This window comes from Gossypium raimondii, chromosome 11, assembly GCF_025698545.1.
Source record: "Gossypium raimondii isolate GPD5lz chromosome 11, ASM2569854v1, whole genome shotgun sequence".
Classification (NCBI taxonomy): Eukaryota; Viridiplantae; Streptophyta; class Magnoliopsida; order Malvales; family Malvaceae; genus Gossypium; species Gossypium raimondii.
Window position 1 is genome coordinate 29,688,952 of NC_068575.1, and position 18,820 is coordinate 29,707,771.

Consider the following 18,820-nt stretch of genomic DNA (forward strand, 5'->3'; position numbering starts at 1 on the left):
CGATTCTTTTTCTCCGTCATTTCAGTGGCCAATGTAGACTTTAGAATTCTATCATAATATCTAGCTTGGATTTCAGAGGTTACAATGTATGAATTCATAGTCATATCATCAATGAATTTGTACACTCGTTCATATGTATGAAACATGAGAGATCCGTCGGATGCTCTGTCTACGCTAGATCTGATGTGTCTGTCAACACTATTATAGAAAATTTGTATTTGGAGCCACGATTGCAATCCATGATGTGGGCACTTCCTTAGCATCATCTTGAAACATTCCCAGACCTCGTATAGGGATTAAACTTTGTATTGTGTAAAATTGGAGATTGCTCACCTAAGCTGAATGATCCGACTAATTAGGAAACTTTTATAATGAAATTTTTCACTAGATCATTCCATGTTGTAATGGGACCTTGTTCTAATAAGTCTAACTAACCGGTTGCATTGTCGCATAGTGAGAACGGGAATAACCAAAGAAGCACAACATCATTGGATACCTTGTTGTATTTGAAGGTGTCATAGAGTTGTAGGAACTGCTTCAAGTGTTGATTAGGATCTTCCATCATGTTCCCCTTAAATTGCAGCCTATTTTTTATCATCTAGATGGCGGTCATCTTTATCTTGAAATTATTGGAACTAATCATTGATCATTCTATGCTTCCTCACACCGCATCTAATGTAGGTAGGGAATACTCGTGCAACGTCATTTGCTCCATTGGGACTTGTTTTCGAATATTTACTTGTTCTTGTGGATCGTCAAATAACGGAAGTTTTTAGGGTAAGTTAATTACCACGAATGGATCAATGTTCATCATTGGATGATTGCACCTAATTAGTTGCTGCGGATCTTGGTATGGTTTGATTAGGGTGCTAGAGCTTTGGGTCAGAAATGATGTGAAGAGAAAATAAAAATAAAAATAAACCAAAATTAAATATCGTATCTATAGGTTTTAATTTTCCAACATATCTTATTATTTATAAAAAAAATTTCTAGATTTATTGCCAAAACCTCCTCCGCAACGGTGCCAACAACTTGACCGCCTATAAACGTCTTATCGTTTATAGTAAAATATCACACCAAAAATATAAGAAATTAAATCGGGAGTGTCCGCAAGTGCACAAGTCAAATTGTAATATAGTATAGTTTGCAACAAAACACTTGAAAGTATTTTCAAGATCATACCCAAGGGAGAATGGAATAAATCTCTAAAAATCTTTTTACAATAATAAGTCAAAATAGTATTAATTAAATCCTATATTACGACAAATCATAAAATAGATTACGAAGAGAACTTAAGTAACCAAAATAAAAAAATAAAAAAATCGACTAAAATCAATAAACCAATCAAGAAGATTAACTTGCTTCAGGGGTTGTAATTGACTTCGGATGAGGGTTTTAGGGTGGATTAGTTATTGATTAACCAATTATTACCAGTTATTGATTAACCAATTATTACCTGACTTAACTTACTAATTTGGATCACAAAATTTGCTTTTAAAATTAATTCACTCACGTTCAATCAATATGTCCCTAAAAAGGACACTCAAGACCCTAAAACATGCAACGAAAACGGTTCAGGTCCAAACTGGGAACATTAAAAATTTTCCGAATACTTAAACAAATCAAAATAATTTATTTCACTACTCACAATAAAATTGTCCACTTGCGTATTAGTCATTAATTTAATTATAACTTGAGTTACAAAACTCGAAATTTAAATCTGTAAATTTTCCCTGAAACTAGACTCATATATCTTCTTATCATAAAATTTCTAGAATTTTTGGATTAGTCAAATAGTACAATTTATTCGTTAAAATCTCCCTTGTTTCACTATTCGACGGTTCTGTCCTCTATTCACTAAAAATCAACTATCTCATTGTACCGGTTTCATATGGTGCTTCTGCTTTTTCAATTGAAAATAGACTCACTAAGAAATCTAGACATATAAATTATGACTCATAATTTTTTCTATAAAATTTTTAATGATTTTCTAAAGTAAGAATTAGGGGATTTCAAAAACCATTCTAACTCTGTCTCACTAAAATTCAAATATTACAAAATATAAAACTCCTTTGCCTACACCGTTTCTTTCATGTGAAAATAGACTCGATAAGATTTAATTTTATATCTCACTCACTCTCTAATTTCATTTCTACTATCCTTGGTGATTTTTCAAAATTACATCAATGCTGCTGTCCAAAAACTGTTCCATTGCAAATTTTTACTCTATTATAATTTCTTTGTATTAACTATAATTTAGGCATACATAACACCAAAACATGTTCTTAAATAGTCATTTCAATAGCTAGTCATCATCGAATATTTACATGCTATTCATTAGCCATATCATAAGAACACGCACACAAAATAACTAAGTCCCTATACATGGCATAACTTAAAACGTTTCGAACCACAAAATATCGAGATGGTCTGTTGATAGTGTGAAACGATCTCCGACGCCCTTACGATCCCTGAATTGGCTTGGCGATACTATAAAAAAGAAGGAAAATAAAAGAAGTAAGCATAAAGCTTAGTAAGTTTACAAGCAAATAAATAACAACATTTATCATAAATAATTATACTCATAAATCATCATCAAGTATCATCGTCTTTGCTTCTTCTTTACTAACTCTCTTACTTGTTTACTTACTTGCTTACTTAAATAATTCATGATTATAAATTCTCCTCCCTTGCTGAAATTTATTTCTCAACTAATAACTGAAATATTCTTAAGCCTTATAACACACCTGAATCTATTTATTATGAATTTACCTGAACTTTCATGTAACATGGTCTATTTACTAGCCCGTTGAACCATTTGGAATACTAAGGATACTCGGGTCTCCTGTCTGATAACAACATGCCAAATCCATGTCCCAAATATGGTCTTACATGGGAGGTTTCCTGTACTGCCAATGTCATAACCTAGATATGGTCTTACATGGGAGTTCTCATATCGGTGCCCATGCCATGTCCCACACATGGTCTTACGGGGGACCTCTCATCTCGGTGCCAACGCCATGTCCCAGACAAGGTCTTACGTGGGACTAGACCTCTCATAACCTCAATAATGCCAATGCCATGTCTCAGAAATGGTCTTACATGGGATCTCATTCCCTTAATGTCATGACATTTGTATCCGATACATTCCTAATGTTTCAACGGGACTTTTTAACATTGATTCTCTATCATCTCATACTTGAGTCAACAATAAATAATTTCATGAAATAAGTACATAATTACTGGAAAATAACAAAATTAATAATAATTATTGAAATATTTCATTTATTTACCGTAAACTTACCTCGGTACAAAATACGATCAAATTTAGCAACTTAGTCCTCAACCTTTTTCTTTCCCCGGTCTTACTCCGGATTTCGTTCCTCTTGATCTATAATAGCAAATTTATCTTATTTAATACTCACATTCATCAAAACAATCATTGACTCAAACTTTGACATAATTACAATTTTGCCCCTAAACTTTTGCATATTTACACTTTTGCCCCAAAGCTCGAAAATTAAACTTCATCCCTTATGCTTATGTTTTATGACATGCTGAACATTTTTCCCTTCTATGGAAACATGGAATTCCCACTCTAACATTTACTTATGAACATTAGGTATTTTTCCCGATTGTGTCGTTTTACTCGTTCACTTAAAATCGCCTAGAAAAAGTTGTTTAACATAATTTCAAGCTTCATATTCTACCATAAAACATCAAAATAAACACATTTCACCTATGAGTATTTTTCCAAATAGGAACCCTAACATAAATTATGGTAGAATAAGCCAAATCGAGCTACGAGGACTCTAAAAACATTAAAAAAAACATTAAAAACGGGGCTTGGATGCACTTACTATAAGCTTGAGAAAGTAAAGAAACCCTAGCTATAGTGTCCCTTGAAGTTTCAACCCTTATGGAGAAGATGAGCACATTTTTCCATCTTTTTCCCTTTTAATTCTTTTTATTACCAATTGACAAGAATGCCCTTCATTAAAACTTTAGTTATTTTTATCTATGCATGCCCAGTTTTGTCCATGAAAATCTAATGGTCTAATTACCGTTTAAGGACCTCTACTTCAATTATGCACTTCAATTAAATCCTTTATCATCTAAAGCTCATATTTACCCACTTTTGCAATTAAACCCTAATATGCAATTCAGACATGCAATCGTTGAAATTTCTTATCGGTATTCTAGCACATGCATCCAATCAATCGGTAAATCATAAAACTAACCACAATAAACTTTTCTATCTTGGATCCGTTGTTTCACAACCACTGTTCCATTTAGGCCCTATTTTGGGATGTTATACGATTGGTTGATACTCACTTATCTTCGAACTTCACTTTCTCAACCAGGATGAAATATGATTTACTTGGTTTGACTTATCTCCCAATCTCGGACCTATGATAACTTCCTAGGGTTGTCAAGCCTAGGGTTTAAGAACACATAATCTATACCAACTAATCCTCTCGAAAAACCCTTAATCCTCTGTTAACAATGTCCCTATCCACTCTTTAATCTCCCCTAAAGGATTTTGCCACTCATGTTATTCATAACCTCTAACTCAATCGAATAAATGATGTAAAGAACACGATTGAATCGGAAGAGAAGCCAGATTAGAATAATCATGGATTGATATTGAAAGGAAAACGAAGTAATAAATCTCTCGATTGGAATAACAAAATATATCGATTGAAAAGAAAAAAATAAACTAAATACTTGAATAATATAAAATAACAATTGGATCGAAACCTAAACCTCCCTAACCCGGCCTAGACGTCATAGCTGAATTTTGAATGCTACGTGAACTTATTTAAACTTTCATAATTTCAAACATAGTTTAAAACCAGTATAATAACCCGTTTTCAGTAAAATCAAAACAGTGGTTTTGGGACTACAAGTTCGATGAGTAAATTATTGTTTTTTTTATTTTAATGTTTACGAGATGTTTGAAGGCTCGTATTAAAATTTTGTTACGAAATTTTGACGTTTGCATGCTTAATTTCGTAAAAAGGACTAAATCGTAAAAGTTCCAAAAGTAGAGTTCTATTAGTTAAAGGTATCAATTAGCTATGAAACTCTTAAGTGAGTGGACTTATTTGGCAATTAGACCATTCAAAATGTTAGTGGACCTTTATGGACCCAATTTAAATGATTTTAAGGTTAATAGTAAAGGTTAATTTGGTATTTTAATAAATAAACTAAAACTAAAATAACAAATACAAAGGTATCATCTTCTTTAGTTGATTTTTTCACCGAAATTTGAAGAGAAAGCCATTTTTAGGGTTTCTTGGTTCGACAAGCTTAAGTGGTGCATATCAAGATAGACCACGTATGGACTTAGATCAGGGAAAAGCTAAAGCCTCAGATTAATCGACTTCATTTTTACGCTCTAATCGTCGAGGTAAGTTCGTATGAACAAATATCATTTTATTGATATTTTCAATTATATGTTAATATCTTAGTTGCAATGTACTTGAATGATGAATATAAAACAATGCCATGACGGTTATCGAGTCCCGGTTGAAACTTAGGAATTCATAGGATACAAATGACATGTCATGAAGGATTTCATGTTTCAGGTGCTAGTCTTGAATGTCCTACCGATGGCTGAGGTCCTATATTTGTTGCAGATACTCCACAGCTCGTGTGAGTAGTATCGTGTAACTTACATTCCGACCTACAGCTCGTGTGAGCAAGCCCATTTCACAGCTTGTGTGAGCAACGATGTAAAGCAAAGGTCATTGTTATATGTTTAAGCACACTTCGTGTGAGCTTTCACGAGTATCCAATGATATTCTAAATGGTTCAACGGGTATGAAAAGGAAAAGAACGGTAAGTGTTCAAATGAACTATATCATGTAACTATGAAAAAGATTGAAATGGTAAGCTTTAATGGAAGTATGCTTATGTTAATGAAAATGATGAATTCAAATGAGGTATGTTCATGTATAATGGATTACCTTATGTTAAATTCAAGTGAATTATGTTTGAATGCACTAACATGTGTTGTTAATGGTGCTTAGGCTTGTGCCGAGCTTGTGGTTGGATTATATTATGCTTAATCTTAATGTTATGTATTGAAATGGTAAGTTATGTTCATGTTTTATGAACTTACAAAGCATTATGTGCTTATGTAGTTTTCTTTCCTATATTTTATAGATAATCGAAAGTTCAATCGGTTTGGAAGCTCGTCGAAAATCTATCACACTATCCAGCATAAATTTCGGTAGTTTTATGATGTTTTGGATAAGGTTATAATGGCATGTATAGGTGAATTTGTATTGATATATAGTTGATGATTTTGGCATGTATAAGTTGTTTTGGGTTTCAATTGATGTTTGTTGAATTGTGTAATTTTGGTACTAGTGATGCATGAATGGTATGGCTCAAATGGTAAATTTACGTTGAAGTACTAATGGTCAAGATATGGTATGTTTTGAGATGGTATTGTACTAGATGTGTATGAATGAAATGTGATCAAGTATATATATATATATATATGTTTAGGTAAGTTTGTATGTTTGCATTTGAGGAGCCTTGTATGGCATATTGGTTGAATGATTTTGAACTATTGAATTGGTCATTTCATGTTGGTTTTGGTCATGTTATGATGCCTTGATTATGTGCACAAAATACTTATATTCAAAAATGAGGTAAAACAAGTATGTTATTGCAATCATCTCATAATTGCTCTTTGGGCATACTCTAACAATTCTTTCCTAAACTATATGACATGTTTATCTCATATATTCATGGCATGCTATGGCAATTTTATAATATTCACATTTATAAAAATCAACAATTGTGATTCTTCATAGTTTTTCTTTTAAGGGAAAAAATCGAAGAAATAAATGTGAACCATGTACCAGGTAGGGTCCCAGGAAAGGAAGGTGAGTCGTATTCGGCCGCTTAAAAACCAAGCTTTCCTTACCAGATCTAATCCTAGTCATGCACCTTCTCATTACTACACTTCTTATCATTAATTGATCGATTGTGGATAATTTCAAACATATATATATCAAAATTATATTATTAAGAATTACGAAACCTAAAAATATAAAGAGATGAGTAATAAAATAAAATCATTTGTAACACCCATACCCCGTTTCTATTGTCGGAATAGGATACCAAACGTTACTAGTCAAGTTGGAACAGTTAAATAATGATTTACGTTCAATAATCAATTCAATTACATAATTACAAGAAATATTCAATATGAAAAAGATCATTCAGTTTTGGGCGTTAGATCGAGATTTCGAAGCTCTAAAAATAAATTATGAACATTCAGGGACGAATTCAAAACAAATCAGAACATTTAGGAAAAATTGAAAATTTTTAACTTAGGGGTCACACGGCCGTGAGTCCAGGCCGTGCGATAGAGCTCAGACCATGTGGCTTCAAACATGGTCGTGTCACTATCCTACATGCCTGTGTGAAACCTCAAATGCCCGTGTACATAGACCGTGTAATTTTTTTATTTGGATCACACAGCCATGTGTCAATCCGTGTGACATTCGATGTAGGGTCACACAACCGTGTCGCAGGCTGTGTCTCAGCCCATGTTGAAACTGCACCTATATTGTTTTTCAACACGCCCTAGGCACACGCTTGTGTGCATCACATGGCCATGTGACAGGCCATGTTCCAGGTCATGTGCAACACCTCTAACCCGTATCCGTCGCCAGAACAGGGTTAAGAAGCATTACTAGACTAACAGAGTAGTAAACCATTAAATTCATACATCAATGAAAACATAATCTAATTACACTCAAATACTTTCATAATGCCCCTTAATTAAGCCCTCAAGGCCCTAAAAATACATTAAAAATAGTTCAAGAACTAAATCAGAAACATTTGGAAATTTTAGGAAAAAGTTGAAATATTTGGACTGTAGGGGTCACACAGTCATGTGGCCAGGCCATGTGAACATTCGAAATAGGGACACACGGCCATGTCCTAGCCCATGTCAATGCCCATGTAACTCACTGACTTAGGTCACACGACCAAGCCACACGCCCGTGTGCCAGGCCATGTTGCCCTCAAAATGGCCTCACAAGCTCTTGTGCTAGGCCATGTGCTAAGCCGTGTAACAGCCTGACTTATATGCCTTGAACCTACAAGGGACACACGGCCATGTTGCAAGGCCGTGTGTCACACACAACTGAGACACATGCCCGTGTCTCAGGCCATGTAGACCTAAAATGTACTTTAATCAACAGGTTTACCATTTCAATCTTACTTGGAACTTAAGCAAAACCATTTACCAAACAAATTACCTATCCAAATTGACTTTAATCATGCCAAAAACTTACAAAAATCAACCTGATTCTGTGCCTAACCAATGTACCCTTATTGGTACTACAAGTATACATAAATTTAAGTCAAAACATAACTTCAATTCAACCTATCAATTCATTCAAGATATTATCTATCAACACCAACTCAAACATACCATATCTTAGCTAATTAACAAAAAATTCATCACATACTCTTTTAACCATTCCAACAAGTATCAAATGGCCATACTAACACATATTGATAAGGCACCAAAAGTACCAAAAGAAAATCAACCAAAGCAATTTGTACAACCAAATTCATATTCAACTATTTACATATCCAAAACATTAGTATCTTCATTCAACCTATTACATGCCATATAATCTGAAATAAACTTTTCAAAAGCTACCAAATTAAGTTGGATTGTGTGACTTGAGTGCTGGTCCGATTGTCCAACTTTTCGAGTATCTACAAGAACAAAGTTTTACACAAGTATGAGCTTAGTAAGTTCGACGTAATAAATAGATAAATCTTACCGAAGTGAATACAACAATTTAAAAAGTAGTATAACAACCATGAAAGTTTCTTGTCATCCACAATCCCAATTGGTAATTCATAACTAATCAATTTAAATCCCAAGAATATATGAAAAAAATTCATCAAAATTACTCAACTAGTTAACCTATCGAGATTTTCAATCTGATGAACAACTTACGGATAATAGTACATTGTCAGTCCAACCAAACACACTAGATGCTCACCTAAGCCAATCCCTCCAACACACTAATGCTCATAAAAGCTAATACAACCATCACACCAATGCTTATAAGAGCTAATCCAGCCATCACACCAATGCTCAGAAGAGCTAAACCAACCATCACACTGAATAGAGAGTATAACACGAGAAATCACAATAATTGTTGAACCTCGGTTTTCTTGGGTAATATGCAAAAAATGTTCCTCCAATACCATCTCCACTCCAACCATCGTAACGCACCAAAACACATCTTTACTCTGTTTGCGTTCAAATTAAGCCAAGGATAAAGTTCAATACTAAACTTCAAATTACCATCCATCATCATCAATTTAAAATAAATATATAAATTGTATCATGTTAGACTAAATAATTCATTTTGATGTTAAATTCTAAACCGTACGAACTTACTGTAAACTGAAAAATATATAGGATTTTTCCTATATAATTCATCACCTTTTTACTTAAATTTGTTGTTAAAACCAAGTAATTGTTTAATAAATTAATGAAATATGCGAAAATATGAAATTAGGATATGGAAATTATTAAAATGTGATTTTATACTTTATTATATAGTTTTCGTGAATAAAATGGCTTATTTTATATTAGTTTGAGCATATTATATTTTTAAGCTATAAAGTAGGTCATGCATGATTAAATTAAATAATAAAATATAAAGTTAAATTTAATAATTCATTTTAAATATTTCATTAATAAATTGGGTTTTAATTAATTAAGTAAATTAATTAATTGAAGTGGTTAAAATTATATTACTTGGTCCTCTAAACTATCTACTATTTTTGGACAGGTTTGAGAGTTTTCTCCTAATTGCAAAACTGTCCAAATTAGGGACCAAGTCAACCCAATTTTCAGGTGCACATGGCTGAACACAAATCAATTTTTGGTTTAATTACACAAGGTCCTTGAAGAGTTAAAGAAATCAGAGATTTTCCTGAAGATTTGCTGGTGACCGAGTCTTAGTCCTGAGTTGTGGTGGCACTCAAATTGACCAAGAATCAAGCAGAATCAGCCACATTTCCTCAATTCATGGCTAGCCATCCTTGGAAGAAGTTTCAAAAGATGGACACTCCTATTTTTAGTAAACTAGCTCCCTTGCCTCACTTATAAATAAGAGCTCATTTCTCAGTTTTTCAATCATCCCTCACTCATTCATCATTCTCTCCTCTCTTAACTCTCTTAGCTACCTTTCCCCTCACGCCTATCATCATCCTTGCATAAGGATTTTTAGCAAAATTAGCCTCTTAAGGAACCCTTGGCCGGCCACCTTGGAGAACCATCAGCAAAGGAGAAAAGCAAAGAAGCGAAGGAGCCTCGTTAGTCAAAGTCTTGGGTGACAGCCACTCTGAATTGGGTTTAATCTTTCTTTTCTTTAATTTAATCTAAAGATGTTTGCTATGGGTTCTTTGTTCTTTTTTTACAACAATGTTAGCTTAATTTTATTTAAGCTAAGATCCATTGGAGAAAGCCTTAGATCTTGACCCTTTGGAAGATGAAGAAGGAGAAGAAAACATGGTTTTTATGGAAGCCAATAAGGGAAATTTTATTCAATCCACACGGTTTGAACCATTGGAGTTGGAAGTCAAAGAATTTTTGCAACCCAAGTTGTCAATTGAAGAACCACCTAAACTCGAACTAAAGGTACTTCCTTCCCATTTGAAATACATTTATTTTGGTAATTGTTCTACTTTGTCTATGATTATTTCAGCGAAACTGACGAAAGATCAAGAGGAGCAACTAATTTGTTGTTCTAAAGAAATTTAAGAAAGCAATTAGTTGGACCATAGTTGATATTCAAGGTATAAGCCCTTCTTTTTTCATGCATAAAATTATTTTAGAAGAAGGTTAAAGAGCTCGAATTGATGGGCAAAGAAAGCTCAATCCTATTATGAAAAAAGTTGTGAGAAAGGAAGTGATCAAATGGTTAGATGCAGGAATCATCTATCCTATTTCAGATTGTTCGTGGGTAAATCTGGTGCAGTGTGTACCGAAGAAAGGTGGAATCATGATTGTTGAAAATGAGCGTAATGAGTTAATTCCAATAAGAACTATTACTAGTTGGAGAATTTGTATTGATTAAAGAAAGTTGAACAAAGCCACTCGGAAGGACCATTTTTCGTTGGCTTTTATGGATCAGATGTTAGATCGACTGGCAGGTAATGAATTCTATTTCTTTAGATGGCTATTCGGGATATAACCAAATAGTTGTAGCCCCGAAGGACCAACATAAAACAACCTTTACTTGTCCATACTGTACGTTTGCTTTTAGGCGAATGCTTATTGGTTTATACAATGCACCTGCAACTTTTCAACGATGCATGATGACAATATTTACTGATAAGGTCAAAAATTTTGTTGAGGTTTTCATGGATGATTTTTTTGTTTTTGGTAACACTTATGATATATGTTTGAGTAATTTGGCTAAGGTACTGAAGAGATGCAAAGAGACGAATCTTGTCCTTAATTGGGAAAAATGTCATTTTATGGTTAATGAAGGGATTGTCTTAGGTCCTAAGATCTCAAAAAAAGGAATTGAAGTCGATAAAGAAAAGGTGGACGTAATTGAAAGATTATTGGCCCCAATTAATGTGAAAGGAGTCAGAAGTTTTTTAGGCCATGTCGGTTTTTACCGAAGGTTTATCAAGGATTTCTCAAAAATTTCTAAGCCAGTGTGTTTGTTGTTAGAGAAGGATACAGTGTTTGATTTCAACAAAGTATGTTCAGAAGCTTTTGAAGAGCTGAAAAATAGTTAATCTCAGCCCCAATAATCATTACACCCGATCAGAGCACACCTTTTAAGTTGATGTCCGATAAAAGTGATTATGTTGTTGGAGATCTGATGGGTCGAAGAAAATAAAGTGTTCCACCCCATTTACTATGCAAGTAGAACCTTGACAGGAGCCCAAATCAACTATACGATAACTAAAAAGGAACTATTTGCTATAGTTTTTACTTTTGCAAAATTCCGCTCATATCTTATAGGTACCAAAGTTACAATATTTACTGACCATGCGGCCATTAAATACTTGCTCATAAAGAAAGACGCAAAACCAAGCCTAATTCGTTGGATACTTTTACTCCAAGAATTTTACCTTGAGATCCAAGACAGAGACCCCCTTTATTAACATAAAAATTTAAAATTAATCAAAATAAATTAAACTAGAAGAAAACAAACATTTTAAAACTTAATTAGAAAATTTCTTCTTAACAAATTACGTTAAATTAATTCCCAGGAAAGGTTGGAGGGGTCACAGTTGTCCCGCTTAAGTTCCAATCTCCTTAGATAGAATTAATTAAATGTACTTAATTAAGAAAATAAATTCTAATTATTTATTTATTTACAAGACGAGTTCATGAAAAATCAAGGGTCTGTTAATGTGAACTAGGATTCAACTCGCTCAACTTCACCATCCCAATAATGTTTCACACATTGACCATTAAATTTAAACGTACCTCCATAATTATTGCATAATTTAATAGCTCCATAAGGATAAAATCGGTTGATGGTATAGGGTCCTTTCCATCGGGATTTCAGTTTCCCAGGAAATAACTTCAGCCTTGAATTAAACAACAACACCTTCTGACCTTCTTTAAACCACGAAGTTGTATATGAGTATCATACCATCTCTTTGATCTTTCTTTGCATATTTTGGCATTCTCATAGGAAAACAACCTCTGCTCTTCAAACTCATCCAGTTGTAACATCCTTCTCTCACCGGCTTGCTTAAGATCAAAATTTAACTGCTTCAAAGCCCAGTGCGCTTTATTCTCCAATTCTAATGGCAAATGACATGGCTTTCCAAAGACTAACCGATAAGGAGTCATTCCTAACGGAGTCTTAAATGTTGTTCGATAAGCCCATAATGCATCATCGAGCCTTCGAGACCAATCTTTTCTGCTAGGGTGTACTACCTTTTCAAGGATACCTTTGATTTCACGGTTCACTCTTTCAACTTGCCCATTAGACTGGAGGTGATAAGCAATAGCAATCTTGTGCTTCACATCATATTTATCAAGCAACCACTAAAGCCATTTGTTCACAAAGTGAGAACCTTCATCACTAATAATATCTCTTGCTGTCCCAAATCGTGTAAACACATGCTTATGTAGAAATCGCATGACTACCTTAGCATCATTTGTAAGGTATGCTTCAGCTTCAACCCACTTGGATACATAGTCCACAGCAACTAAGATGTATTTGTTCCCATACGAAGAAGGAAATGGGCCTAAGAAGTCAATGCCCCATACGTTGAATAATTCAATCTCTAAAATATTTGTTAAGGGCATCTCATTCCTCCTTGATATATTTCTGGTTCTTTGGCACTTATCGTAGTTCTTTACATGAACGTAAGCATCTTTAAATAGTGCAGACCAAAAGAAACCTGCTTGCAAAATCTTTGCTACAGTATGTGAACCACCAAAGTGTCACCCATTTGGAGATGAATGGCAATGATACAAGATCTTAGCAATCTCGCTTTCAGCTACACACTTTCGGATTATATTATCTGCACACTGTTTAAACAAAAATGGATCCTCCCAAAAATAATACCGACTATCATGAAGGAATTTCTTCCTTTGTTGGTATGTCATTTCTCGAGGAATTATTCCACATGCAAGATAATTGGACAAATCAACAAACCAGGGTATTTCATGAATTCGATCTACCTAAAATAAGTGTTCATCTGGGAAATTCTCGTTGATAGGCACACATGACTGAGTTACCTCATCTTGCTCCAACTTCGACAGATGAACAGCTATTTGATTTTTGACACCCAAGTACTAATCAGTTTCTCTTTGTTGAATAAGTCTGTATATAAAATTTTGAATTTGAGGCCTAAGACAGCAGAAATGAGGGAAAATCCACACCTAGTGCCGCCACTTCCATTGTTTGCTGCCCAAGTAACCTTACTGTGGCTAAATTTTTGCTACATGTTGCCCTAATTTTTCCCTATATAAACCCTTTTTCATTCTACTATTTTCATATATCTCAAAGCAATTTGCTTAACTCTAAAAATCCCAAACCTCCTTCTTGTGTCACTAGCCTCAAATCCCAAAAGAAACCCCTAGTCTTTTTCTTTTCTTTTACCGAGACCATCTAGTGTCACCGCAAGAGAATCACCGGAGCATCAACGTCGCTGCCGCACGTAGCCGTTATCATTGCTGCACACCACCATTGCTGCCGCACATTGCCATCACCACCGTAAATCCCTCGCCATCGCAAGGATTGCCGAAGCAAGTTCTACCCTCTTTTACCGAATTCTTTTCTGTCCATTAATAATGGGAAAATTATCCTCAAGGAGATTCACGATTGTACTAAAAAGAATGTAGGAAGTGCTTATTTCCCATCATTAATCACTTCACATTGCTTAAGGGCTTGTGTTAAAACACAAGCAACTCTAAAGGGGTAGTATGTCCAAGGGGGCATTACAAGTCATGATCTTGAAAGGTTAGTAGAGAGAGTGCATGAGCTGAATCAAGGCAATCAAGAGGAACCAACTAAGCCAGAAACTGAAGAGTCAACAAATAAAATTCAAACTGAAGCTGATTCATTTACAGACACTAAAGAAGAAGAATCTGATAAGGAACCAAATAGTCATCAACCAGCTGAAAGAGCTGAAAACCCTGAACCTAGGGTTGAGCTAGAAGAAGAACCAATCAAGCTAAGTGTTGAACCAGAATTTACAACTCCAATGCCGACTCCTACAAGTACTTCAAAGAAATCGGAGCTGTCAATTATAATGGACATGTGCAAGTTCATGCACAAACAACAGCAAACTTACTGGAAATATGCAAAAATTACGGATGATTCAATTCAAAATACTTTTAAGAATATCTCTAAAACTTTTGTTCTTGAGTTCCCAGATGCTATCTTTGAGACATGGACAGAAGATACTAAAGATACAAACTGACAAAGGGAATGAGTCAGAAAAATAAAAGGGGGATTCTTGTCTTGTTATTTATTTAATTGTTTTTAGGTCTTTAGGAATTTATTTCGTTAGTAATTAGGATTTAATTTCTACAAAATAAAACATAGCAAGCATGAATAAATACTTCTTTAGAAAGAAAAAGACTAAGTGATGTGCCAATGGGAATGAACATGTCTAGGATTGGGTTATGAGGAAAGACTTGGTATTTAAGTAGTCTTATTAACTCACCTCTCTTTCTTTAAAACCCTACCTGGTGTTCAGTTTTCATTCATTACTTTGTTCTTGCAATGAGGACATTGCTTCTTTTTAAAGGGTGGTAAGGAAAATTGCTCAAATTTTTAAAATTTTCAAGTAAGTTTCAAATCATTTCTTTCATAAGTATGTTTTAATAAATGAATGTTTAGAGAAATTCTTTTTAATAAGATAGCTTGTATGCAAGCATGAATGATGATTTTATATGGGTGATTCTATGTTATCATAAAGAATGGAATGTTTTTATGACTTAGTCTTAGGTATTGTTTGCCATGAAAACTTAGTTTCTCTTGAGATTAGACATGCATGAAGGTTTATATCTTTAGAACTGACTTCGTATCTTTCTTGAGGTGAAATCCTAGGAGACATAAAAATCTAAAATGATATAGGCACCATTTTTCTTTGGATCATTTGAGCCTTTTCAAGCCCACCTTATCATATTAGACCCTTGAAACTATAATTTTGAGGTTAAAGGCCTATTCATTGTAATAAACCTACATTATAAGTCGTCTCTCTATCTTTTGAAGTTATCCTAATTTTATGCACCGTCTTAACTAAAGTTGTCTTGGTAATTAACATTTGAGGGAAATTTTCAGAAGATGTATGTGATCATGCTTAAAAAAAGACAAAGTGAAGAAAAGTTTGCTCAGTCTCCAAAACGAAAATATATGAGTATGAGTTCAAAATAAGTTTGGGGGAGTTCCAAAGGTTCATTTGAATAAAAATGTTGAATTTCGATAAATCTAAGACAAGTTAAAGGTTAAGATTTTGAAACTGAAATGTCTCATCTCTTAAAATCCCTACCTTTAACCGAGCCCCATTACAACCTTATAAAAGACCTATTGAGTTGATAATTATGTCACCTACATTAGTGGAGAAAAAGTATTAAGTTTAACATATGAAGATCATAAATAAGCCTTATGATTGTTTTGCTTGATTGATGAGAAATTGTGTTGAATGAAGAATATTATCTATGGCTGTGACATATATGCAAACTATGATTCATGTTGGCATATCTTGAAACTTAGAATAAAATTTTTAAAATGTTTGTATATGAGTTACTTGTTAATAAAGAAGATCTATGAGCATGAATTTATTGATGCTTGATTATGAGGCGAAGATTGATGCTACTTACACTCTTAGCAAAATTTGCCTTAGCAAGACCTTCTGTTGTTCATGAACATTACTCGGGACGAGCAATGATTTAAGTTTGGGGGTGTGTAAACTGAAAAATATATAGGATTTTTCCTACATAATTCATCACCTTTTTACTTAAATTTGTTGTTAAAACCAAGTAATTGTTTAATAAATTAATGAAATATGCGAAAATATGAAATTAGAACATGGAAATTATTAAAATGTGATTTTATACTTTATTATATAGTTTTCATGCATAAAATGGCTTCTTTTATATTAGTTTGAGCATATTACATTTTTAAGCTATAAAGTGGATCATGCATGACTAAATTAAATAATAAAATATAAATTTATATTTAATAATTCATTTTAAATATTTCATTAATAAATTGGGTTTTAATTAATTAAGTAAATTAATTAATTGAAGTGGTTAAAATTATATTATTTGGTCCTCTAAACTATCTACTATTTTTGGACAGGTCTGAGAGTTTTCTTCTAATTGCAAAATCGTTCAAATTCGGGACCAAGTCAACCCAATTTTCTGCTACACATGGCTGATCACAAATCAATTTTTGGTTTAATTACACAAGGTCCTTGAAAAGTTAAAGAAATCAGAGATTTTCCCGAAGATTTGCTTGAGATCGAGTCTTAGTCCTGAGTTGTGGTGCCACTCAAATTGACCAAGAATCAAGTAGAATCAGCCACATTTCTTCAATTCATAGCCAGCCATGCTTGGAAGAAGTTTCAAAAGATGGACACTCCTATTTTTAGTAAACTAGCTCCTTTGTCTCACCTATAAATAAGAGTTCATTTCTCACTTTTTCAATCATCCCTCACTCATTCATCATTCTCTCCTCTCTTCACTTTCTTAGCTATCTTTCCCCCTCATGTCTATCATCATCCTTGCCTAAGGATTTTTAGTAAAATTAGCCTCTTAAGGAACCCTTGGTCGGCAACCTTGTGGAACCATCAGCAAAGGGGAAAAGCGAAGGAGCCTCGTTAGTCAGAGTCTTGGGTGATAGCCACTCTTAATTAGGTTTAATCTTTCTTTTCTTTAATTTAATCTAAATATGTTTGTTATGTGTTCTATGTTCTTGTTTACAACAATGTTAGCTTAATTTTATTTAAGCTAAGATGATTGCTTTGATTAAATAATATTTATTTGATTCATGCTTATAATAGTTGTGCCTCAATCGATCATGTTTTCAATCAAAATCAAGTTTGTATTTAGTTCTTACGTGATTGAAATGCACTTGAATTAGCTGAGTGATCCTGACCAAACGACGGCTAATGGACACATAATTGAAATGCGCATGCTCAATTTAGATCCTAACCTGATTAAATTGTAGGTTGCACAACAACTCTGACCAAGCTCTGTTATCTGCATAGTTTTTAGATTTGAGTGATTCAAATGTTTCAAACCTGACACGTCCATGTTACTTCACATGAATACTTAGAAACCCTTAGTAAATAAGGATCAGTAAAACACGTATTTACTTGGTAAAGGATTCCGAAAGAAACCAATGTGGTTTCCAAACTCATGAAAGATCGAGTTGCCATGAATGTTTTTCTGAATATTATTAAGTATGTTGATAATAAATTGAGTTTATTTAAAGTAATTGTCCTAGTTTATTTATGTTATAATTGTTGCAAATTGTGTTTAATTTTACTAAAATCTATTTCATTCATATAGTTTGCATACTTAGAATAATTTGCATTAGGGATCATTGCATTTAGTTTAATATATTTTAATCACCACATCTCAACTATATTGTGTTTTTATTTACCAAATTGTAAATATAATTTTACAAATTAAGTGACTTAGCACAAATACAATCCCTGTGGAGATGATAAATCGATACTTACTTGATAACGACTGTGTACACTTGCACAAACCTACTTGTTACAAGTTTTTGGCGTCGTTGCCAGGGATTGTCAACTGTTGCCATAGTCTTTTTTTTCGTGAAATTATTTATTTTCAATTTGATTTATTTCTAGCTTTACTAACTTATTCTTTTTAATTCTTGTAATTTTCTTTTCAAGTGTTTATGAGCATAGATCGAATAATCGATTTACCCCCTGTAGACCCTGAAATTGAGTGAACTTTCAGACAAAGAAGACATGAATGAACAGCTTAAAGACAAGTCGAGATGAACCTTGGGGATCAGAATCAAGATCAAGGTAATGAAGTCAGTCATGTACGAAATCTTATCCTCATTGTCGATGATAGGGATCGATGCATTAGACAATATGCTCTGCCACTTTTTAGTGAGTTAAACCCAGGAATTAGAAGGCCAGAAATTGAGGCAACCCAGTTTGAATTGAAACCAGTGATGTTTCCAATGCTACAAATGGTGGGCCAATTTAGTGGTATGCCCACAGAAGATCCACATCTCCACCTTCGATTGTTTATGGAGGTGAGTGATTCATTCAAGATATCCAG

General features: G+C 33.7%; 1 non-coding gene across 1 annotated transcript; it reads left to right on the forward strand.

Moving 5' to 3' along the window:
- The first annotated feature begins 234 nt into the window (after nt 1–234).
- LOC128035072 (small nucleolar RNA R71) lies at nt 235–340 on the forward strand. Its single transcript, XR_008191475.1, has one exon. It is a non-coding gene; the product is annotated as a small nucleolar RNA R71 (small nucleolar RNA).
- Nucleotides 341–18,820: the final 18,480 nt, after the last annotated feature.